The sequence below is a fragment of the Gambusia affinis genome, linkage group LG10 (genome assembly GCF_019740435.1).
Source record: "Gambusia affinis linkage group LG10, SWU_Gaff_1.0, whole genome shotgun sequence".
Classification (NCBI taxonomy): Eukaryota; Metazoa; Chordata; class Actinopteri; order Cyprinodontiformes; family Poeciliidae; genus Gambusia; species Gambusia affinis.
The window spans coordinates 28,584,162-28,609,278 of record NC_057877.1 but is presented as its reverse complement, the minus strand read 5'-3'; the positions used below and the strand labels follow the sequence as shown (position 1 = coordinate 28,609,278).

General features: G+C 38.1%; 1 protein-coding gene and 1 long non-coding RNA gene across 3 annotated transcripts in view; one reads left to right on the top strand and one right to left on the bottom strand.

The window, feature by feature from the left end:
* The window catches only part of LOC122838549 (ephrin-A2-like), an 85,869-nt gene that overhangs the window by 38,150 nt on the left and 22,602 nt on the right, over positions 1-25,117 (top strand). The window lies entirely within an intron of this gene.
* Positions 4,949-5,974, bottom strand: LOC122838552. 2 transcript variants are annotated; one of them, XR_006371912.1, is made up of 4 exons: positions 5,808-5,974; positions 5,547-5,642; positions 5,158-5,357; positions 4,949-5,039 (listed from the first exon to the last, which is right to left on the bottom strand). It is a non-coding gene; the product is annotated as an uncharacterized LOC122838552 (long non-coding RNA). The 2 variants fall into 2 exon arrangements; XR_006371911.1 differs by having other exon boundaries at positions 4,949-5,357.

The following is a 25,117-nucleotide window of genomic DNA, read 5'->3' as shown; positions in this document are numbered from 1 at the left end:
AAGGGTTTCGACTGTTGCCTTATTAGAAGAAAAACTATTTCAGCATCTACAAATTTAAAAATGAACAAATTGGTTTACCTGCTGAACAATAAATAAAATTATTATTAAATCTGCATATCATTATCCAGAGTAAGAAAAGACTTTGCACTGTTGCCTCAATAAATTAAAACAATTTAAAAAATCATTAATTAAAAAATGTAAAAGTTTTACATTTAATTATTAAATAAACAATGAAGACATTTTAAAATTAAATCTCTATTTCATTAGAGATCCAAAACATAAAAATAAATTTGCACTTTTGTCTTAAAAATAATTCCCAGATTTTTGAGTCATCAGTTTTATTCTATTTTGTTGGCCAATTTTTTTTGATCCAGGGCCGAAGAATATCACGTGAAGGGCCAGAAATGGCCCGCGGGCCACACTTTGAACATCCACAATGCTGAACCATCAAAATCCGATCAGTTCGACCCGCTGGCAGCCAGACGACCCAGAATGCATCAGTAGGACGTCTGGTTTTGTGGCGACCCCGTTGGTCCGCGATGAAGATCCATCGCCACCGGCCGACCTTTGCTCCTCTTCCTCTCGTCAATCACAGCTTATTTTTCTGAGAGGAATCTGTGAGACTGCAGGAATCTGATGATCTGCAGTTTCTCTCTGCTTGTGTGTTTTTTTTATATCTCCATCAATGCATGTTTTATCATTTTCCATGAATAGGAATGGAGCTCCTGCGATCCACATCAATATCAAACTGCTTTCTGTTTGCATCCCAGCCTTCCTCCTGCTCCTCCTCCTCCTCGTGTTTTATTTTTTCAGAGCTGATTGCTGCAGCAGCAGGCAGCTTTCTGAGAAAACCTTGACCTTCACTGTTGCAGAAAAGCTGCAGATTTCAGAAATCTGACTGGATCTTAAACTCAAGTTCAACATTGGCTAAAATTAGTGACCAAAGCTCAGAAATCTGACTTTCATCTGACTTTATAATATCAGGCAAACATGTTCTGTTTTTAAATGGTTATTTAAAAAACACTTGTTGGGACGCACCTCCGCTAAGCTACTAGCGCGCTAATAGCGTAGCACTTAGCTTCCACCAAAGTCCTATTTCCAGATGAATCCCAGAGAGTTAATTTACTTTGGTATTTTGTAAACTTTCAGTTTGTGTGGAACTTTAGCATTAGCTTCTGCTAAATACTGTGCTACCATAGCGGTTTAGCATTAGCTTCCCTTAATTGTTGGTGCAAAGCTGCAGCATTAGCTTCTGCTAAATGCTGTGTTGGTGTTTATGCTTCGTGCTTCAGGGTTAGCATAGTTAAGTTTTTAGTTAGTGATGCTCATGTGCAACGAAGAGTTTATCCTGGGAAACGTTTAGTGAAAAATAATACAGTCTGGAAAGCAGGAACATCGGCACATATTGGGACGATTAGCTTCAAAACTGAACTAAAATGGTTGAAAGTGATCCGTAGCGGACAGCCTGAGCTCATCCTGACCATTTGCTGGGAGGAGCGTGATGTGAGGAGGGCGGAGGGACTGTGGCTCCATGAGGGGAAGTTTGCTTTTAACACATTTTCAGGTCTGCAACTTTATTTCTTTTTGATCAGAATCTTTTAAAGAAGGTAAAAAATACCAAGAAGACGATGTGTTGTTGGTGCTGCTGCTGTCGGTCCAGCTCATTTTGATTACATCGCCGTCTCGTTTAAACACAGAAAACCTTTCAGTCGCTGCCATCAGGGAGTCCATGTGAGTGCCTGACAGAAAATGACATGAAAGCCAGATTATTGAACAGAGTTTTTGACTTTTTAAGGCTGTGATCTTGAGCTTTTGATCAGCTGATTGACATTTCTTTTGATCCAGTGTCTCCTTTGCATTTTGAAGCTGCCTGGTTATGATTCACCAGCACAAATCGGGAATGTTTGTCTAGTATTATTATTATTATTATTATTATTATTATTATTATTATTATTATTATTATTATTATTATTATTATTATTACTATTATTATTATTATTATTACTATTATTATTATTATTATTACTATTATTATTATTGTTATTATTATCAATCTGATCATCTGTTCTCAAAATACAGATCAGGAAACTGTTTTATTCTTCCTTGTTTATATTTAATCTTCATTTTAGCAGGTTAATTAATTCTTACTTTGAACAAAATGAATTAAACTGTTTCACAGGCTGAAAAAGTATCACGATATTAGCATTTCATGTCAGTTGATATCGATAATTATTGGTTCGTTTTTTTATGTTAAATATCTGAAATATTGCCAAATCGCTGGCGTGACATTTTCTGTTTTATCCACAGTTTTTATTCCATTTTATTTTTAATCAGTTAGAACGGTGACTAAACCTTAAACTGCTGCTGCGCTGGTTACTCAGCAGGTTGTTGCTAGGCAACCAAAGAGTGAGAGAGTGAGCTGATAGTGGATCAGAGTTCAGTAAATAGTCTACATATTGAATATTTCATTGCATGCATCATGGATTGATATTGATCACATATTATTGTGATATATATTGTTATTGATTTATTGTCCAGCCTGATGTTTCATTATGAAAAATATGAGGAAACATTTTGCTTTTTAAAAGTCGGGTTATGATTTTAGTTCAGTTTTTTCAAAGCAGAAATGCTGTAAACAACTCTCGACTCCATTGTTTCTCAGTTTTTTCTTTAAAAAACCCCCAAAATTCAACAATTTCTGGTTTATTTCCATAAATCTTTAGATTTATCCAGGGTTTTATTGCGTTCTTTTCTGTGCCTCTGAATGCATCTGCTGATCAGAACCTGCAGCAGACGGTCTCATCCTCACCTCAGGAGGACGTGGGCGGAGTCATGCTGTCATGTCAAAGAAAATCACTTCAGTCTTCAATGAATACATAAACAGGCCCCCCGTCCCTCCGCGCTGCAGTGACGGCCAGCCTTTCTGAAGGAAGCTGCGCCCGCAGAGCCCATTTGTAGCGCCGGCCGCCTCCCGCCGCCCGCAGCGAGCGTCTGCTCAGCCTGGGACGCTGCTGGCGGCTCACTGCGGTTCACATCCAGGTTGGAGGCGCCGGCGGATCGGCATCATCAGAGTCTGGAGAGGAAAAACTCAGCTGAAGAAAAAATGCTTCTGTAAACAAATTAGTAGAACAACAGAAGAAGTGACCCAAATTTCTTCTTGCAAAAGTGATCAGGGATCATTTACTCAATTACTTTCACTTTTTTGAAAAAAATTAACTTTTAGGAGTATTGTTTTCTTGTATCTTAGTTTTTACTTGAGTACTTTTATTATAAAGTATTTCTTCTCTTACTTGAGTAAAATTCTGGATTTTCTCCCCACTGAATGGAAAACAAACACGTTTTAACCAAAAATTTACCATAAACGGACAAACAGTTTCTTATTGAAAGAAACTGATCTGGAAACATTTTTTCCTTAATTTATTTGTTTTTGCTATTTACATTAATTATTGTCAGTTTGGTCCATCCGATGAAGTTTAAATTTTAAATGATTGATGATTTGAACAGTTACTCTGTACTTGAGTAGATTTTTTTAAGAAATACTTTTGTACTTATTGAGTGATTTCTTGAGTAAAACTAAGTTGAAGTCGTGTTGCTCTGACTTGAGTTAAAGTTTTGGGAACGTCGCTGGTCATTTGTTGTAACTTTGCGGTTAAAAAAAGGGGCTGGTTGTCGTCTGAGTTTTGGTAGAAAGAGAGAAAAACAATCATACAACTGTAAATTATTGAGTTTGTTTTAATTTATTATGCATTATTTAATTTATTAATAAATCCTGTTGGACTTTTTACCACCATGTTGAGGTTCTGGAAACTAAATGGAGGCGTCAGATTTTAGCGGTTGGTAAAAACTAATAAGCTACGTTTGTAGCATTAACTAACTCACTCAGTCTTCAGTTGCCTAGCAACAACCTGCTGAGTAATTTGCGCAGCAGCAGTTTAAAGTTTCTCCACGGTGCCTCATAACTGACCAAAAATAAAAAGTAACAGGATGAAGTGAAAACTAAGGATTAAAACAAGAAAAGATTTCACATATTGAAGTTTAATTATTGATATCAACTGATGTGAAATGTGTTTCTCAGCCATTTTGTTCAGCCCTGCAGTGACGGTGAAAGTCGGCACACAAAATAATATTTTTACTTTCTAAGGTGGGTTTGTGGTTGCAGGTAAATCTAGCCAAACAAATCACGTTGGACATGTTGATGGCTGAAAGGTCGTCCTGAGGTGAAACGTGGCCGTGGTTCTCTGCCCTCTGGGAGCGCCTGTCCTCCCATCAGGTCATCTTAATTAGCCCCGTATTAATCACCTCCTCTCCTGTGTGGCTGTGTGATCCCAGCAGGCGGTGACCAGCGGGGCACAGCGATCCGTGTTTGCTCAGAAAACACACAGTTAATTAATTACAGCGACCCGCGTCGGGACAAACCTTTCTGTGTCGGTTAAAGCAGCTGGACTCCTGCTGCAGAGGCTCAATCACAAACAGAAGCTGCTTTTAATGGGAATAAATCCTGAAAAAAGGATTTGTTTTTTATTTGGGTTCTGTCCTCGTCCGTTCGTCGTCCTGATTAATTCGCTCCCATGCCTCCCCCTCCCTGCGCTCTGATTGGCTGCTGGGAGGGCCCGCTGCGGTAAGACGGCACCTTCAGAGGGGCCGGTTCCCGGCAAACAGGCCGCAGCGGGTCGCTGATGAACCGGCGAGCTTGACGGGCCGGACGCGCTACCCAGAATGCAGCTGTGAGCCGACTGGAAAGGCTGGAGCTGAAAGTTCAGAAGTGGATGATCCTTTGAGGAATAAATGACGCCTCTCTCCGTTTTCCAGAATTATGTTCAACTTTCATCCTCAGAGCTTTAAAGGCGACACGTTGTGGTAGGATGGATCTAATTTAAAAAAATAGCAAATTATTCACCTAAAATCTGTCAAATAAATGCATCCTCTGTATTTAATTTATACTTTATCTTGTTGAACTGATCAGAGTTTAGAAACTCTTCAAAACAGGAAATCCTAGAGAACATTGAAGTGAAGCAGTGATGTGTTCAGTTCTTGTTTTCCTGTGTGGATTTAATTTACCCGTTAAAGGCTCAGTCAGTGCGCAGGATGAGGTATTAACTCTTATTTTCGTTTAATAAATAACGTCGCTGCGTCCCGTTGTTCTGATCCGGGTCGGACCTGGAGATCCGGTAATCCCTGAGCGGTGTTCTGGTTTCTGTTCCTCCCGTTTCATGCCTGAGATTTCTTCTTCTCCTGTTCCTGAATTCACTGTTTGTGTTGGAGTCTGAGCTCCAGAGGTCAGAGGTCATCTCTGCTTTGAATCTTTCTGCAGACGATCAGAACCAGAACATTTGACAGCTAGGCCGGCTCAAGAGTCTCTGAAACAGAAAACGTTGATAATTCAGCGGGAAAACATCAAACATTTTGATTTATTTGGCGTCACATGACCGGTAATGAACGCATGAGAACCCGGGCCGGGCCGCAGCCGGACCACCGCGCAGCTACAGGAAGCAGTGCATTATGGGTTAAACAGGCTCTGGATTTACAGCTGAAGGATGAGTTTTTACCTCGGGAGGAAACCTTTGACCTCCCGCCCCGAACAGGATGCGATCCGTCTCATCCGATGAGTTACGGTCGGGCTGGGAGGCTCGGAGGATCAGCTGCTGTCAAGGTGAACCAGCGGCAGAAAGGAGGAAGACGAGGAGGAACCAACGAAGCAAAACCCAAAGAAATAGAAGAAGAAAAATAGGTTACATAACGGGGTGTTTAACAGGAAAACCTCAATTTTATTTATATAGCACCAATTCACAACAGATGTTATGCCAGACCTGTTTGCAAGATTTACTCTCCATTTAATATCCACTTATCAAGTTCAAACTCTTTCATAATTCGGTTTCAGTCCAGTAGAGTCGGCCCGGTTGGAACCAGAACTCCATCATCTGCTCCGTCTCCAGCTGCTGTGGTTCTGAGTCAAACCAACCTGTTCCCCTCCTGGCCTGTGGGGGCGCTGCACCAACAACCACTGAAGGAAACCACAAAAAAACCTCTGAAGACACTGAGAGCAACTTCCTTCTTTATGAAATGTAAACAGAAATGGAGCCGTTTTAGCAGTTGTTTTAGGTAAAAATCCACGAGTCATTTCTCCTGCTAGCGCTAGCATAGCATGTTGGTTTTGGTTGTATTTACCCAGAATGCCCTGTTCTGTAGTCCACTTCCTGCTTTTGGCATTCACATATGGATTCAAACCGAACTGTAGTTCCCTTCATCCGAACCCCGGCCAGAGTTCACGCCTCCCCAAACGAACCAGATTCTCCAGCCAAACGGACTGGAGTTCAACTCAAGTGGACTAAATATGGCTGATGTGAACGCTGGCTTAAAATAATTCATGTCATTCCGATACAAGTCCAGTCATATCGATTGATTGAGTTCCAACTATACCGGCAATTAAATGCTGAATGATTTGCATTAATGCTGCTTCTTCTACTCTGCTTGCTTTTCTGGTGCGTCTGCTGCCCCCTGTTGGCCTGCTGCTCCTCTGCAGGTTTGTAATTAATGTTTCCGCCATGTTTCCTTCTTGTTTCCTCCGTGTTTCCTCCATGTTTCCTTCTTGTTTCCTCCATGTTTCCTTCTTGTTTCCTCCATGTTTCCTTCTTGTTTCCTCCATGTTTCCTCCATGTTTCCTTCTTGTTTCCTCCATGTTTCCTTCTTGTTTCCTCCATGTTTCCTTCTTGTTTCCTTCTTGTTTCCTCCATGTTTCCTCCATGTTTCCTCCATGTTTCCTTCTTGTTTCCTCCATGTTTCCTCCATGTTTCCACCTTACTTCCTCCATGTTCTGGTCTGCAGAAATGAGGCTGTTCAGCTGCGTCTTCTGTCTCTGGTTTCATATCTGCTGAACTTGAAGTGGAGAACAGTAAGGAAACAACCACTAAGCAAAGCGTGAACTTGTGATATCATGTTTAACTGCAGAGGATTTTTCTGTGATGTACGACAGAAGTTTTCATTTAGCCTGTCATCATCTGAGAACCTGAACCTGCAAACTGTTTTTACTCCAAAGACTCGATTTCAGACTGAAACTGAACCATTTTCTGGCTCAAACTCTCAAACTTCACAGTTTTTCCCCAGGACTTTTTCTTTTTCTTCTCTCTCCAACCTGTTTTGGAAAGGTTTCTCTCTTTGCTGATTTATTGAACTTAGTATTTGCTCAACTTGATAAAATCTTTTAAGTGTTTTGCTCTAGTTTCTAGTTAATATATTTTAGTTCGCTTTAAATTTTTAGATTAATTTCAGTATCATGAACTCCATTTTAACTCCTTAAAATGAAAAATAGACACCATTTTTAAGTGCATTGGTTTTATCTAGAGCTGCAGCCAGCAGTTATTTTAGTTAGCAATTATTCTGATGGTTCATCGATTGCTTTTACTATTAATCAAATAAAAACCTTTTCAGAATTTCATTTAACTAAATATTTCTAACATGAAAATCTCAGGCCTTTCTGCTTGACTATTATTTCTATAAACTGATTAATAATTAAATGCAGAAGATGCTTAATATGAGATTTTACTGAACCTGAACAGTTAGTTATCGATTAATCAATTACTAAATTAATTGATTTTAGTATTTGATTATTCACAATTAATCCAATTAATTATTTGGGCTCCAGTTTTATGTGTGAGAGCATTCAAACTTATCTCTATTTTCATTTAAATGTATTTATCACATATTCCACTCAGCCAAACGGAAACAAACAATAGAAACTCGGATGCATTAAGAAGTGAAAGTAGCCGCCAGCTGCTGCTGATCAGATGCATTAATTAACTGATCAACATTTTGCTCTGCCAATCAATCTGGGACGAGTTGAAGCGTCCAAACGGTTTGAAATTATTCTGCAGAGAGAAAAACACTTCAGACAGCTGCTAATCTTCCAGGAGTGGATCCCCCGGCAAAGGTCAGGGCCAGAACACCCACAAGCTCCTGCTCTGCGTCTGCAGGGTTCAGCTGGGATGTGAAATGTTAAAGTTCGTGACAGGAGGATTAGAAAAAGCTAAACAAGTACGGCTCGTCTGGGAAGGTTCAAGGAGGAGGCCGATTCTCTCCAAAAAGAAAATGTCAGCAGAACCTTTGCTTGTTTTTAGAGTTGGACCTGAATGAACAACATCTTTCCCACCAGATGAGACCAGAGAAACTTATTTGGCTGCAAAGCAGAACAGAACAACCTGATCGCATCTCCAGAGTACAGAGGAGTCGCCTCCATCAGGACCGATTAATCGAATGTTACCCTCCTCTTCCTCATCCGGGCCGTTTGAAATGTTAGCAGATTGTTGTTTTCTGGAAAAATCTCTGCTGGACGTCACAGGATCGTTTTATAACCGAAAAGAATCAGAATCAGAGCTGATTATTCAAATAACAACAATTATTTGAATAATCAGCTATTCTATTAATCGGGTAAAGAAATCTGCACTTTCTACAGATGTTTCACTTAACCTCTTACGGAGGTTGCATGGAGCTTCTCTGTTGAACTGATGGTGCAGGTTGAAGTGGCTGCAGTCGGGTCAGTCTGTGGTCACTTAGCGGGTCGCTCCTTTGTTGATGCATTTTTCTCCCTGCGCGCTGCCTGACAGGCTCTGAGAAAGCTGATTGGCCGGTCTGAGACATCAACCGTGGCCGTCTGCCAACCAGAAGCCGTCGCTGCTGCGTCCGGGTCCGGATGGGATTCAATATTAATGAGCGGTCCGATTAGCAGAACTCCCAGCAGGCACTGGGGCCGGGTAATCCAGGCAGTGTCAGGATGCTGATAAGAGCAGAGGAGGCCGTTAGCATGCCATTAAAATATAATTTATTTATTATTTGTTGTCAGAGTTCAGTAGTAACTAGTTACATTTACTCACTAAGGAACTTTGTTGAAAAAATTTACTTTTAGGAGTATTTTTATTATTTTACTATGAAGTATTTCTACTCTTACTTCAGTGAAATTTCTGGATTTTCTACCCACTGAATGAAAAACAAACATGTTTTAACCAAAAATCCACCAGACAGACAGACAGACAGACAGACAGACAGACAGACAGACAGACAGACAGACAGACAGACAGACAGACAGACAGACAGACAGACAGACAGACAGACAGACAGACAGACAGACAGACAGACAGACAGACAGACACCAGCAGTTTTGTTCAGTAGTAACTAGTTACATTTACTCACTAAGGAACTTTGTTGAAAAAATATTTTATTATTTTACTATGAAGTATTTCTACTTTGATACTTCAGTGAAATCTGGATTTTCCACTGATGATGTACATTTTTAAATATTAAATAGACAGACAGACAGACAGACAGACAGACAGACAGACAGACAGACAGACAGACAGACAGACAGACAGACAGACAGACAGACAGACAGACAGACAGACAGACAGACAGACAGACAGACAGACAGACAGACAGACAGACAGACACCTTCAGTTTGTAAGTTTCAGATGTTTTTCTCTGAAATGTTTTGGAAACGTTTTCTTAACCTGATTTTGTGTTTTTTTTTGTTATATTATATGAATTATTTTCACTTTGATACTTAAAATACCAGAATTTCCACTGATGATGTAATTTTTAAATATTAAATGTTTGATCAGTTTCTTGATTAGTCGCTTTACCAAATACATTTTTACTTACTTGAGTATTTTCTTGAACGAATACTTTTTACTTTTACTTGATTAGAAATATGTAAAGTAGTTTAGTTGATTATAATTTTTGGGTTTTCTGCTTCCTCCGTTTGTTGTTGATTATCTTTAATTTCATTCTTGAAGTTTTTGTTTTGTGTGTTGTTGCAAAACCAAACTGGGTTTCTTCCTGTTAAAGGAGACGTTTTTCTCCTCACTGTCGCTGCATGCATGCTCAGTACGACAGATTGCTGCAAAACCAACAAGGCCTGTTGTAATACATCATAAATCACACTGCAAAAACAAAATCCTGTCAGGTATTTTCGTCAAGTTTTTAGTTCATATATTTTAGTGCTCTTACAATTTTTAGATTGATCTAAAATTCTGTTGAAAAAACAAGGAAAAGTTTTGTTTTAAAAACTCAAAAATTAGCTGAAGAAAACAGATATTTTAAAAAAAGTTTACACTAAAAAAAATTATAAATTTCTTAGTTTGTAAAGTCAGAAGTTTGTTAATAAAAACTGAGATCGATGTGAGAAAATCTCTAGAAAAAACAAGAAAATTTCTGAGTAAGTTAAAAATGTTTCACTTTTGAAAAATAAATTCTGAAATTAATTTTCTAAAACAAAGTCTGAGATGAATTTCAAAAATTCAGATTTTCTTCCTACAAATTTTCCAGAACTGGATCTCAAAAAGTACCTTTTTTTAAAATGTTCAGTTTAGTCTCGACGTGTTTCGGGTTGTATTTACTGGTCCCTGTTGTTTTCCACGGTGGATGTAAGAGTTGTCGTCTAAGCCGTCTGGTTTTTGGATCAGAGAGTTGCTGATCTCCTCCAGAAACAGGAAGATGAGGAGGATCAGAGCGGTTTCATGGTAGCAGCTGAAGGCGAGGGGCCTCAGGTTTCATTAAACACGGCGAGGCGAGGACATGGAGGGGGGCTGCTGAACAAATTAATGTAAATTACACCCTCATCCATTTGGGCGGCCAGCAGGAGGCCCAGACCTGCTGAACCAAACATGTTTGCTTCTGTTGGGTTGTGCGGCGTGTCGAAGGGGCCGCGGCGACAACGGCGAGGCCGTGACCAATCGCTGGCCCCGCCCACCGCGCAGACAGGAGGAGGGTTAGCGAGAGGACACATTGTTCCCACTGAAAGCCACTGGAAACCTGAGAAAACAGTCTGGACCGGACTAACAAACTGTGGCCGGACCAGCTGGGTCCGTCCTCTGATCTGGGTCTTACTGGGAGTTTTACATTCCCAGATTGAGATTCTGTTGGCGAGTGATTTCTGACGGGGCGGCTTAACAACCAGAAAACATAGAAAGTGCCAGAGTTACCGGACCCGGTACCTCAGGAACCACCAGGTTCAGCGCTGGGTGTGGATCCCATTTCACCTGGACCCACTGAGCGGTGCCGGATTATTTCTGTAGCTGAAGAGGAGGAGGAAGTGGACATCTGGCCCTAAAAAGATCCAGGTTCAAACAAAAACCAGATCCTGTTTCCTAGTTGTTCTCCGAACTGTTAGCAGCAACTTTAATGCTTCCTTGAACAGGTTCGGATCGGCCGATGGCCTATACAAAACATGTTAGCTCAATTTTTTCCAACAGTCATTCTTAGATCATGAGAATTTAGCTGTTCTAGGGCGTCCTGTCACTTTAAATCCAAACAAACTGCTGCTGGCCACGCCCCCCAACTCAATGTTTACACTGGCTGTTAACAGATGCGCTATTATTCAACTGCACGTGTTTGAAAAGCAGAAGTGGAACTATCTGCACAACCAACAAGAATGCAGGAAGTGGGTTCTGGATGTTAGTCAATAACAAAACATTTTGTGTATTCCAGCAGCCATTGTACAGCTCAGACAGTGGTAAAAAACAGTTGACCAAATGTGCTGGAGCTCAGATTAGGTTGCTAGGTAACAGTGCATTGCCCATCTAATGTGACATTACAATCAGGAAACTTTTGAAATTGTTTTTTTCTAGACACCAAAAAACATTAACTGATTTCTAAAAAAATGTCTTTTTTTTTTTTTTTTTTTTTTTTAGTGCTTCAGACCAAAATAGAATCACAAAAGCATTAAAAATCCAAAATGTTCCCTTTAGAGGCTGCTGTGTGAATCTAACGTACAACGTTGTAATAGCAGTGAAAACTCAGCATAATATGTGACATGCAATTTAAGAAGGCAGTTAACCCTTAAATCTGATCTAATTATTCAAAATTCCTGTTTTTAGTCGTACATCGTCTGGCCCAGATACCAAACCGACATGAGCTGATGTGAATGGCTGAGTTCATGAGTTCATTTTCATTTCTGTTCTTGTTTTTTCTAGTTTTCTGAGATTAACCTAAAAATTTGAGGGTTTCTCTCGAGCAAATTTTTGGCTTTTCAAGCTCAGAATTTTCCAATTTACAAATAAAATTCTAGAATTGATCTAAAAAATTCTACCTGTTTTGCAGAAATTGACCCATTTCTTTCTACTTGCAGTGGCCCTGAAATCACCAATGATCTGAATTTAATTATTGTTTTTGCTAGCACTCCTTTGTAAGATGGTTGATGGAGCCGTTTTGGAGGCAGCATGTCTGTCCCAGCTCTGAAAATGGTTGGGAACTTTACCTCGTTATCTCCTGTCATCGCTGATGCAACATGGCCGCCCTCGTTTCCCGCTCATCCCAGCTGCAGCTCTGCTCAGCAACACGGCCGCCTGTGGCTGTTTATGGGACTGGAAACTTCCAGTTAACTGGTCTGCTTCCAGTGTGACCTTGACTTATGGGACAGAACGAAGTGTCTGAAGCTTTTCAGGCAGCTGCTGCTCAGCTTCTGAGCGCGCTCAGTTCAGCTGTTGGTTTAGTCTTCTGCTGGGTCAGGCCAAACGTGAAGTTGAAACGCTGCAGATGTTTTCGTTTTGATCCAGGGAAAATTGGAGCGAATCCACGGTCCTGTTCAGACATTTTCACCAAATTAATGTTATTTTTTTATCAGATTCTATTAAAATAAACAAAAGTAAATGATAGTTAAACATTTTAATGCAACTAGATGCACAAATATTTTCTAAATTAAATTTGTTCAGTCAGAAAACTGAGTTCAGTTTCTATATTTCTGTTTTATTCTTGTACATTTTAGTTTTTTCTTGAAGATTTACGGTGATATTTGTACAAAATACAATAAACGTTTTTCCCCCCAGCTTCTTTAAATACATTAATGTGTAAAACAGAGTATTAACTGGAGCTTTTTTAGGCTCCAGTTTAGATTTATGGATGGATGTCGAGGCTTTTCCCAAAAACATTGAATTTAATTAGTTTTATTTTCTTACACAGGCAACATTGTTTTTGCCACAATTTGAAAAATTATATTAAAAATCCCCAAAAGAACTATTTTATATATATATATAAACTAAATATAAATCAAAATGTGTACATACAGATGTATCGTTTTACTGGTTGGAAAATATTCTTTTTTTCTTAAAAACAAAAAAGTTTTAAGATAAAATAGATAAAAGTTCAAATCACAATGAAGAACAATCAGATATTTATGGATTGTTTGTGATATTTTCTCCACAGAAAAACCATTTTTGCGAGTCTTTCTTGGCTGATTTAATTAGACGTCGTGTCGGTTTTTAAAGCATTTCTTAGAGTTTCAGTCGTATTTTTTATTGATCTGGTTTTAATAAACCAATAAAGTGGAAACTGATGTGAAAACGACTCAAGCTGCTGAAATCTCAGCGAAGCTTTTCGAGGATATTCATGAACAAATAAACGTCACATTTTGTCAGATTACTGGTGTTATTCCCGCGGAGGAGTGTGAAGTCTCCTCTGTGTGATGCGGGGGGGACGGTGGTAAAGGTCGGAGGTCAGGCTGCGTTTGATTTGCTGCACTCTGGAGCGTGAAACCCGAACCCTCGCCGCTCTGCAGAGACCCACTGAGCGTGTGCAGAGTGACGCCTTATTTTTGGAAAATCCGATCAGTCTCTGCAGCAGACTGTGCTTCCTCTGTTCGCACGTTTTACGCTTCTCACGATCGACCTGGATCAACTGTTCAAACGTAAACACAAAGAAGCCGCCGCCGTTCTGATTCCACAGGAAGCGAGCTTTACACCCGAATGGATCTGAAGTTATTAATCATTAATAATCATTAATAAAAAGCTTTATTTAAACAGATTAAATCAATCAGAAGGAGTAAAATATGTCAGCTTTGTCTTTTGATGAGGCTTCTTGATTTAACTTATGCAATTAAATCAACTGATTGCATAAGAAGTTAAAACAAAATCAACAATTTCCACAAACATGATTTATTATTTTTCTTTTTGCTCTTTTTCTGCCAAAAACTGGATGATAAAAACATTCAGACTGGTGTTTTGGTTTCAACTAAACCTTTATTTGAAGAGACGTCATAATTTATTTTACTTTGAATATGTAAAATGTCTTCCGGTTCCAATGTTAGTCTTTAGGATTTAAAGTTTTTATTGGTGTTCTTGCATTATTAGGCCATTATTACAGTTATATTTCTTAACAATGGTCTCAAAACAACAATTTTATCGTTCGTTGTTGTAACTCCTGGGACAATTTATTCTAGATCTCATTGGGGTTTACCTGGTTAAATAAAGGAAATAATTGTCCAAGAAACTGTTATCATGACATTCCAAATAAAAGCTAAAATATAAACATTGTACGCAATTAAAGAAGTTTAGTTCTCTAATAATGTAATGAATACGGCCTTTTACGTTTTGCCATTTTATTGGCGTAATGGTTCAAATTTAAAGTTCCTTCATATTCAACTCAAGTCCAATTCAATTCAGTCTGATGGTTTCCTGGGAAATATTCACATTTCTTGACCCTGTAAATGTATTTTTTCTCAGCTGTGTGTTGGAACTCAACACTGCAAAAACATAAAATATTATCAGGTACTTTAATTTAGTTTATAGTACAAATATCTTGAAGTTGGACAAAACCGACTTACAAAAACCTTTTCAGCAAGAATAATATACTATAAGTGAAATAATTTGCTGAAGGAACTAGTACTTCTTGAAATCAATATTAAAGTATAACTGATGTAAAACAAGCTCCTACTTCTTGCTGAAAACTTACTTGTAAATCATATTTGTCTTATTTTAAGTGTAGTAAGAAATTGGCCGTAGAAACGAAGCAGAAATATTTGGTAAGATTTTTGCAGTGAAGGAAAACTTCTTGTTTTTGAGACAATTTTTTTTCTTGTCAGTTTGTAACATTATCCTTTAAAAATCCTAAAGTATTTTTTTTTATTAAAAATTACACTTGCAGACATTAAGACTAAGAATTTCAGTTTTCATACCAATTTTCTGAAACATTTAAATAAAAAGTGGAAATATGCCTGAAAGGTTAAACTGTGTTGATTAATGAAAGTTTGACGTTTTTCTGACTATTTACTGGGAATTTATGAGTTTAATTGGATTGTAAATGACTTGGATTGAACTTGAGGGAACTTTAAATTTCAACCATTACTCAAATTAAGAGAGGCTGTATTTATTATAATTTTAGTTTCCTTAAAAATGTTTTCTGCTGATGTGATCTGTTTATCTGAATGTATCTTTTACCCTTCAGTGAATACAAAAACTCAAGAAATTTAAATGTTTTCTACATTTTCCATTGGAAAATTAATCACACCACGTTTGTTTGTAGTATTTTTTATTTTGTTTTATATTCAACGAATCGGCAGCTAATCACTGCCATATTTTTCCAGCAGATCACTATAAAATCTGTACAAACACAAAATAAAACATTTACAATAGAATTACACAACAAAACAAAGTTAGATGAACATTATATAAACACAATAATAAAGTTTTACTTTTTTAGATTACATTATGTATTGTGTATTGACAATCTAAAAGCTGCTTTAATATTCTACTTTAAAATTGTTATTTTACCTAAAATCCTTAATTAAATATATTTGTTTATATAGTTATAAAATTCAAGAAAAACTCACGTTATAAATATTTTACTATTTATTTCTTTGTCGTTAAACTGTTTACATGTGATGGAAAAGTTAACTTTTTTCTTTTTATAAATGTTGTATATAAAATGTAATTTAAAAGAAAAAATCAAAAATATTTTAAAACTTTAATTCAGAGTCGGGTGTTTCAGAGAGAGTTTAGCAGCTGCAGAGAGTAAAAATCTATTTTCTGAAGCAACTTTTCAGGTTTTCCTGTGGATTCTGGTTCAGGTCTTTTTTGTGACCCCTCCGCCCCACTAAGCCCGACCGGGCGGGGACCGGCGGGTTTATGGGGACCGCTGAGTCCGGGGTGAGGAAGGGGGTGGATTAGTTCCACTTGGTCGGCCATGACCCCCCCGCCGCTTCCCCGGGCCTTTGTCCCGGCTGTCAGCGGCGGCCATGCTCCACCAATCACACGCCTCCGTCAACAATAGCTGCCATCATTCCCAGAATTCCCTGAGTGGACGGAGAGTTTTCCTCCGAAAGCAGGAATCGCTCTTTTTACCCACAGTTTGATTTCATTTACTTCAGTAAAGGTTTTTACACTGAAGTATATATATATATATATATTAAAAAAACAATAAGAAAAGAATTTATCAGAAATGTGTTGATTCAAGGTGAGACGTTTCGAAACAAATGCTGTTAATATTTTTTGTTTGTGTTTTTAGTTTAATTTGGTTTTGCCTGAAATTTTTTGGTACCAACTTCTAACATTTAGAAGAAATTACTAAATAATATGTATGATATACATAAATATGTAAAAATCCAGGAAAATAATTAGAAAGTAGTTTGACTGGTAGTTTCACAATCTTTATTATCATGGTAAAAATACATTTACTATACGTATTTATTTATTATTTTGTATGTTTTTAACATGACTTGACCAGCAGTGTTGAAGCCCAACACTTGCATTTATTTTACAAAATTATTAATCAAATAATAAACAACATTTTAGAATTAATCCAGCTAGTAGAAAATAGTTTAGACTTTTTATAAAAGAGACCATTATTTAAAGAAAAATAATACAATTCTGACAGATTAAAAAAAAGCTCTTATTTAAGTTGATGTAATTTAAGACAAAGAAAATAACAGTTTTATTTAGATTTTCTCTGCATGAATTTCTTAATCAGAGATATTTTGGTTTATCTTGCCAGAATAAATGAAAATCGGTTTATTACTCTGGTGACTCCATGTTTGTTTTTTCTTAAAGTTCTATTTTAATCCAAGAATTGGGTGAAAATTTGGTTTGGGTTTTTATTTTAGATGATGATGATGAAATGCTTTTGGCATCAAAAGACAGAATTCAGGTAATCTGTGTTTCATCCTGTTTTCTCTTTCTGCTGACGGGGATTAAAGCACCAAAACATCAAAGCTTCAGATTCTGGTCGTTTTCTGGTTTTATTCCTTCACGATTTCCTCGCCTGATGAAAGAAAACTTAAACTCTTTATTTTTTACATGTATATGTTTGTTTTTTGGGGAACAGTGTGACATGAATCAACTAATCTGCTTTTTGAGATCAGTGGTATTCAGGCTTCACTCTTCAAAACCAAACACCTGTGAACAGAGTTTAGTCTCCGCCCACTCAGCAGGTGAAGCTTTTTTTATTAAGAGGGGGATAATTAACACTCAGGCTCCAGAAAGGGCAGCCTTGGCCTTTTAGGACCCCCTCCCACATTAATCACTGAACCCTGCAGCCAAGGTCAAAGGTCTCCACATTTTTCTTCTGACACTCACTGAAGTCTTTGTTTGTCCTGATCTGATCCTGGATCAGAACAGATCTGCTTAATTCCAGCCTGATTTTCCGCAGATCAAGTATTTTTATCTGTACAACATAAAAGGTTAATTTATATTATTACAGGTGGGAATGTTTTCTAAATGTCAGATTAACAGAACATTGATGTTCATACCTGGTCAGAAAAAGCCATTAAATCTGATTTTACATGGAATTTCCACTTCTTTTGTAATGCAAACAACACTAGTAACGATTTGGTAATCTAGACACACTTAAGATAATTTGCTAATACTGGAGCTAATCTCTTGTTTAGCACTTTAACTTTTTAAAATCTGAAAATGTTTAGTGAATTTAGCTTCCCCTAAATACATTTCTCCAAATACCTTCTAAAGCGCTCATTAGGGCTGGATTAAAAAAATCAATAATATAGACTGTAAGTAATATCAATAAATAGTCTGATAGAATATTCAATATGCATAATATTTACTGAACTCTGATCCAGAACCACACAGCATTTTGGGAGATGTAGGCCGAGGAAAGGCTGCTACACTTCTGCTCAACTTCTCACAGTTAGCGCAAAAAGGTTGGAGGCATCAACTAACTTACTCACTCTTTGGTTACCTAGCAACTCACTCATTCTTTGGCTGCCTAGCAACAACCTATTGAGTAACTTGCACAGCAGCAGTTTGATGTTTTGCCTCATAACTGCTTGAAAATAAAAGTGATGGGCTTCTTATGCTAATATATTAATAGCGTAGGCAGTGTTTTGTTTAGCACTTTAGCTTTTTTGCTAAATCTGAATACTTTAGCACACTTAGCTTCCCCTTAATTAAATCTTTCACATAGATTCTATACTGTTTGTTTAAAAAGTTTGTGTGGGACAGCAGAGTTTGATGCGATGAGTGACTTTTTGCCGTAGTATGAATAAATGCTTCTTCTAGATGACATTGATCTCCTCTTCCTGATTTAATAATGAAACTGATCGGTACAAGTACTCCTACTGTTTCTCCCTGAGAAGAAAACAAATACATTTAGAAAGTTTATTTCTCCTTTCTTAACTTTTTCCTTCATATTCCATGTTGACAAGGTTGTTGTTGCAAAGATCTGCTGTACAAAGATCTTCAGAAATCCACTGTCGGAGCTCTTTGCTGGGAGCCGATCTGTTGATGTTTATTTTTGATTTAAATCATATCTGCTGTCAGAGACGAGTAAATTACACCCTGTTCTGCTTCAACACCTTGATATTTTTAAGAATCATGTGGGGAAAGGAGGGGGAGGTGTGCATGAAATGAAAAACTTTAAAACACAAAGCTGAAATCTCTGAAGACGCAGAGCGCGGGAGCGACTTGTTCGGCTTTGATCACTTCTCTGTATCTTCAGCTACAATTCTCCTTGGAAAACCCGTTTTTTAATAATATTTGGAAAACTTTTAGTAGCTCTAGTTTTTTTTAATAGAATACAGACAGGTGGAAAGAAACACACCTGCTATCTTCAGAGGCAGAAACATGTTTGGCATATAGTTAGCATGTAGCGCACAGATGGCAGCAGGTGAGGTGAGACTCTGATGACAAGAGCTGCGGGACGAGCTTGTACTAGCTCCCATCTGCTGCTGTGTGTGGGTTTCTGCGCGCGTGTCCAAGGCTCAACAGTTGCTGATCGCGCACACAAAAATTTGGGAGCTCGTGTTACCAACAGAAGCAGCACTGACAGATGTTTCCTGCCATAACGACATGCAGAGACCGGACCAGACACACACACACACACACACACACACACACACACACACACACACACACACACACACACACACACACAGACGTTGATGAAACTGTCCTGAAAAGGAAATTTCTGTGGAATGAAAACTTTGCTTTGGTTGTGCTAAATTATTGAATGAGGAGGTGAAGGAAGACGGTTTTACAGGAGTGGATATAACAGTAAATCCACTCAAAGGTCAGAGCAAGCGATTCTCAGAGAAACGACAAAAAAAAAAAAAAAAAAAAAAACCCCTCAGGACCGCCATCCTTGATTCCACAGGCCTCAGTAATTTGTTAAATGTTGAAGCAGAAAAGAATCCAGAGGCACTGCTTATTATCTTATGAACCCTCGTAGGTTTTTTATGGACATAAAGCAAACAGTTAGCAATTAAATTTGGTGTTCCACAGGGCTTTGTTTTAGAACCATTGTTATCGTGCCATATTTATAGGCTGTACCAGCAAAGAAAGCCTTCTCTAACCACAATTTATGCTTCCACAGTTGCATCTGAGGCTTTGTTCACACAGCAGGTTTTGGTGCTCAATTAATTTCTTTCTGAATTGCGACTTTTTCCATGTGGTCGTTGATGCTACTAATTAATTGCAACCAGAATCAGACTTCTTTGTGAAACAGAAAATTATCTGGATGTTTGTGCTTTATCTCATGAACCAGGAAACAGGTTGGATAAGTTATTTTCTTTGACAAAGAGCAAACAGATTGAGCAATTAAATTTGGTGTTCCACAGGGCTTTATTTTGGGGCTACTGTTGTTTCTGCTTTATATATACTGTGTTATATTTACTGTGGAGTTATTAAAGATATCAAACTGGTTCAAGGAATGCGCAACAAAATGGGATGATATTTAAAAATGTACAAAATTTAGTTTTTAGTTATTTCTGCTGAAATCATTTGTTTCTCATTCTGCTTCATTTTCAAATCCAATAATTTGTTCCAAATTCCTCAAACTAGCCAGTTTAGAAAACTGCAGAATCAGCAAAGTGTTCTCCAGTTACAGAGACTTGAGGCTCATACTTTTATTTGTACAGAAAAACCAACAGTTTAGAGAAAAGTAAGATCTTTTTGTGTGGCCCAAAACGTTTTCCAGGTTCTTAATGTTAGAGCTCATTAGCCTTTAATGACTTGGTAATTACCTCATCCTAGTGTTCTGTCCCTGGTCCTGAACCATGACAAACAATGACTAATTAGGACGTCATTAAAATGAAGAATTATTCCTGTTCCGGTGCAAAAAAAAAAAAAAATCCATCTGCACCTGTGGTGTTTGTAAATGACCTGATTACAAACAGATCTGCATGTGACTTTTCACTAATTTTATGATTAAACCAGGAAAAATCTGGACGATGTGTGTTTTGGCTTTACACAACTTTGAAAATCTGGTACTTATTGTACCAATGATGCAAAGTTATTTTATTATTCATTAACCCAAAGCACCTTATTTTAGTTTACACAACTTTACTGAGAAGTCCTCTTTAATTTGCCAGATTTTTCTATTTTTATTTAAAGAAAATATTAAAGATTCTTCTGCTTTTAAATTTCATTCTCAAACGTTTTTATTTGTTTTGGTGACCTACTGTTATTCTGTCACTCTGTGTGTGTGTGTGTGTGTGTGTGTGTTTGTCTCTGATGATTTGATTTGTTGCCTCTTAACGAGGTCATGAGCGATGCAGATTGACTTGATTGGTTGATTTGTTTAATGAGCGAAAAACAAGACACTAATTACTGTCATGTTTGTGTGCGGCTGTCATGGGACGACGCACGTTTCTGTTTCACTTTGAGACTTTGGAGATTTGTGGTTCTTGTGTGTAAGAACATCTTTGTGTCTAAATGGTTCGTGTGTATCAATCTAAAAACAGAAGCTGTTTTCATTCATTAAAATGTTGGAAAAAATCTTAATTTCTTTAACACAAAATAGCCAGTTTTTAATTTACTTAATTGCAGGGTCTGTCACAAATTAATTGCATTTCGATCGAAAACTATACATCAACGAAATAGACAGCCTTTTCAATTGAGGAATCATTTTTGGTGCTAAATTATTGAACAAATGCATAAAAGCTCAACAACAAAGAGGGTTAGGGTTACCCTACCCTACCCTACCCTAACCTTATTTTTTAATCTGTTTTTTAGGTGTTTGAACAATCAGATTATAAGTAAGGTGTTATACTACCATACAGTTTCATTCATTTAACTTCTTTGTTTATTGGTCATCATACAGACAGTTTTTAGGTGTTTCATAGAAAACAGGCGTTTGATTATTGCATAATTAATTTCATTTGTTTTTTTGTGGTCTGTTTGTTTTGGATATTTAAAATGTCTTTTAGTTCCAGTGTTAAATGTTTGTTAGAATTTAAAGCTTGTTGTTTTTATGTTCTGACCCCATTATGCCATTATAATTATATTACTTGAAAATATTCTAGTATTGCTTATCATGATAACTTTATTGTCCAGCAACACTTGTTATCGCAACAGGCCTACTAGTAACTTCTTTTTGTTGATTACATGACATGTGTGATGCAAAAAAAGTTTTTCCACTGCAGTTTTGCAAATAGAACTTTTGATACCGCCAAAAACCCATTTCATCCTGGTGCCAAAACCTGTAAATGAAAAACACCAGATTTTTTTAAATCGGTGTTTTTCCATTAAGCAAATTTATTTACACAATTTCAACTTGAGGAATTCTATGATTAATGGAAACACAACTATTGTTATGGAACAAGACAAACAACTGCTGTGTGTGTGTGTGTTCATTCTTGTCTTTATGGCTAAATGGGGACCATGAAAATAGTGGGGACGCTCCAGGTAACAAGGACATTTGAGTTGGTCCTTCCCTTAAATAGTCTAGAGTTGGTTTTAGGTTCCATTTTAGTCAAGTTTTGGTAACAGAGCTGAAATGTGGATTTTGTTATGTTAATGAAGGTCCTCACAAGGATAGAATAATGGTGTGCATCAGTTTTGACTGACAGGTGACTGACAGGTGAGAACTGATGTTGAGGTGAGAGATGCATTGTGGGAGAGGGGGCCATGCTCCACAAGTCAGTCCTGACAGAATCAACACACACACACACACACACGTACACACACATGTTCTCCCCCTGTATCCAATTCCAACATGAGCCCTCTAACCGTCTTTGGAGGATTTGTCCCACAGTGAGGACCGGACAGGATGTTCTCACTACGTTTATAAAATTTGTCCACACACACACTCAGATTGACGTGGACACACTGGTCTTGATGGACAGCTCTGATGGTTCCAGTCTTGGTCGCCCCTGTGACCACGTCCCGCTCTGCTGGTTCGTCTCAATTGGCCGGACCTGCCTGCCAATCAAACGAGCCCACAGCCAAACACGAGGCGGCTCGTCCTCCCACTCCTCCTCCTTTCTCCTTCCTCAGCTCAACTTCCTGCTGTCATCTTCCTCCTGTTCTTCTCCTCTTCATCAGCTCGCTGCACATAGCTGTTCGTTGTTCCCATAGCGTCTACGACCGGCAGCCGATCGTCGCTGATGTGGCTGGCTGAACGCAAATAGATGAACAGAAGGGAAGAGAGAGAACTCTGAGAGCAAAGGGAAGAGTCATGTATCATGTAAAATCAACTTTTTTCAGTTTACCATCGTTTTATAATGTTTTTCCCTCATCATAAACAAATCTGAGTGATGCTTTGACTCTTTCTTTTTGCAAAATGCCTGATTGGACGTAGCTCCGCCTTCAAGGTGCAACTCCTCCCCCTCTCAGCTCCTTCAGACTAGCCAGCAGTAATTAGCAGACAGCTGCTGAGCTCATAGGAGCTGCTGCTCAGAGTAACGCTAATAAAATGTTGAAGGGTTAATAGAGGAGCCATGTTGGGATGACTTCCTGAAGGCGGAGCTTCAGAAACGGCATGAGTTCTTAAAGAGACAGAGGTCCAATTTAAAGATGTTAAATCAGGAAGTCAAATTATTTTAGTCATATTTGATGTATAAAGCATGTATATATGTTACCTTCATCTGAAGGTAACAGTTTCCTGATTTTGCTATAAAATGGAATGATGTTCCGGGAAAATACATAAAACTGCTCCTTTAAGGAGAAATGTTAGAGGGAACTTGTGCTAAATTGTGCATGTCTTTGTACTTACTGCCTCTAACAACTGCATTTGATCTTAAAAAACTTCCCCTATCTTTCAAGGTCCTAAGGTAGTTTTCTCGGCTCAGCAGAGGGTTAAAATCTTGATTTGGACTGTAAATATTGCAGAATCGTGTCTCATAAGCTTCTTAACTGTCTCAGAATGCATCAGGTTAGCTGCGTTTTGTCTCCTAGATGAAGCAACTAAACTTTTGCCCAGAACCTTTTATTTCTGTCTCTTCTCAAACCGCTATGGCAGATGGCTGCTTGTATTGAGGCGGGTTCTGGTTCTGGTTCGGATAGAGGTTTCCTTCATTAGTTAAAGGGGAGGTTTTTCCTCTCCACTGTCGCCACATGCTTGCTCAGTTTGAGGGATTGCAGTAAAGTCAATGACAAAGTAACTGTCTACTTTTGAAACTTTTTTAAATTGATGTAAATAACGAACTGCATTGTCTGATAACTAATAATTAGTGTTGTGAATTCTCAGTATAAATGAACTGAACTGAATTATCACCTGAGATAAAACCTGTGAAGGAGAAACCAGAGCTTACCGATGAATTTCTGAAACACCTGAGGTGAGTTTTCCCTCCCTGGCCCTCCGGCTGGAAACTCGCCCTGCGGTAATGAATGCGGCGTGGAGATCTCTGCCTTGTGAAACACAGAAACTCGTTAGCATTTCAAAGCTCGTCAGGTGGTGGGGGTTCAGGTTAAACTGCTGTATGATGGGGGCACTGGGGGCCGCGGGGTTAGAACAAACAGTGATGCTGGTGACCTTCAACAAGTTTGTTTGTCATCGACTCATCAGAGGAAACGGAGACCTGCTGCAGGGGTGGAAATCATTTTAACTGTATTCCCCTCAGAGATCACTAATGTCCCTTTTTTATTTCTTTCCCTCTTTGTCATCGGGCCTTTGTATTTCACCGTTTCATGTATTTCTCCCCTCGTTTGGCCTCTTTCTGGCTTCTTCCCTCTTTTTTGCAGACTACTGCACTGCAAAAACACAAATTATTACAAGGATTCTGGTTGAAATAAGAGAAACTAACTCGCAAATAACTTTTAAGTAAGATTTAGAAACTTGTTTTAAGTTAAAAAAAAATCATTTATATTGATAAAAAAGTTCTAGTTGCACTGGCAGATTATTTAACTTATAAAATGGGAAAAAATGTTTTGTTATAAGTGAAACAATCTGCCAGTGGAGATATGAATTATTTACTCAAAACAAACTCTTATATGTTGCTGAAAAGCTTCTCGGTTAGTTTTGTCTTTTATTTCAAGTGTATACAGATATCTGCACTAGAAATGAGACCAACATTAGTATTATTTTTGTATTTTTGCAGTGTAAATGCAGCTTTACTTCCATTATTTTATTATTTTTTATCTTTGCACTTTTCTGCTGCAAACTTTCTTTACATTTATCCATCTTTCTCTTGCATATCGTTTATTTCTTGCTTCTCCTTTTGTACTTTTATTTGACCTTAAGGAGTTTCTGAACAGTAAGCTCTGTTATGCGTTGGTAGCTTCATGCTAATGCTAAGGAAGTCTGAGGTAGCATATAGCTGGTTTGTTTATGCCGACTTCCTTCATCGATGGCTGAGAAGCCTTTAAGAGTTTTCTCTTCTGTGAAACTCTTTATGCCAACATGGATGAGTTTGGAGTCTTTCTGGGACTTTCCCTCCATCACAGGACCAGAAACACGTCGCGTTCTCTAAACTTTGTGGCTGACTGATACATTGAATTAATGTGGCCTTAAATTGAATTAGTTTTGATTTTGATAGTTTTCTGAACAACACTATCAGCACCACTACAGATGGAAAAACAGGAGTAAATTTTTGCCTAAGAGAGAAATATTTTAGAAAAAGCGATGAAATGTTGGTTCCAAAACTTCTTGCTGAAAGGCAACAGTGGTACCAACTGCACCGCCGTGCAGCCCT